This window comes from Sesamum indicum, linkage group LG5 (genome assembly GCF_000512975.1).
Source record: "Sesamum indicum cultivar Zhongzhi No. 13 linkage group LG5, S_indicum_v1.0, whole genome shotgun sequence".
Lineage (NCBI taxonomy): Eukaryota > Viridiplantae > Streptophyta > Magnoliopsida > Lamiales > Pedaliaceae > Sesamum > Sesamum indicum.
Window position 1 is genome coordinate 12,088,605 of NC_026149.1, and position 920 is coordinate 12,089,524.

Consider the following 920-nt stretch of genomic DNA (forward strand, 5'->3'; position numbering starts at 1 on the left):
CTGGGGATGGAGGGTGCCCGCAGTAGGGGAGAAGACGGAATAGGGAGGACGCGGCAAGAGAAGAATTGGGGAGAAGCAGGTGGGCAGTGGAGAGAAGAAGACAGGGGGCAGCGGAGGGAAGAAGACGGTTGCGGGGTGGGGGAAGAAGAAGAAGATGGTGGTGGGGGAGGGGCCTTGGCGAAGAAGACGGTGGACAAGATGGTAATTTTAACATCTTATCCATTGTGGGCTGCTGGCCCATATAACTCAACCCACCTCCAAGGGTGGGATGAGTTGTGCAACTGCAACAGTGATTTGCACTGGGCCAAGCTCTCAAACCCGGGCCCTCATATAGTAAAGGAAACAATGGATTAAGTTGCACAAATTATCTTATACACCCTAATCATGGAATGTAAACGCACCCTTAGGGGATCAGACACAACAAACAGAAGTAAATATATGTTGAAAGTGTCCGAGTAACAGAGGCCAAACTGAAGCGCCTAACCTTATTCCTATTAGAAGTTCCAATTTATTACTGATTCGCATATTAAATGCTAGGAGTATTTGTTAATACTGTAATTAGAATGAATGAGATGGTGATCCTGCATCAAGTTTAGTCAATAGTCATACAACAATCTCTCAATTGCAGATCTTCAGCCACCAGTAACTCTTGCTTTTCTCTAGCCTAGCTTGGTTGCTTCTCCACCCCAGTTTTCCCATTTGTTTCTGCTTCATGCAAATTTCACATGTTCCAGTATCATCTATCCTTTCAACCTTTGTCGTCCTCCTTTCTCTAAAACGGAAGCTCTTGTGCCCCAAGTTTCTATCAATATCAAAGGACAGTATGTTGAAAGAGAATTTTGCATAGTCCTACAGAGATATGGCTTCCTTGCTAACAATGAAGTCAGATCCAATGAGATATCTACTAACAATGGGATCCC

At 44.8% G+C, this 920-nt stretch overlaps 1 protein-coding gene across 1 annotated transcript in view; it reads right to left on the bottom strand.

The window, feature by feature from the left end:
- Positions 1 to 920, bottom strand: part of LOC105162598 (DNA gyrase subunit A, chloroplastic/mitochondrial) — a gene marked incomplete in the record, with an annotated part of 17,956 nt that overhangs the window by 8,032 nt on the left and 9,004 nt on the right.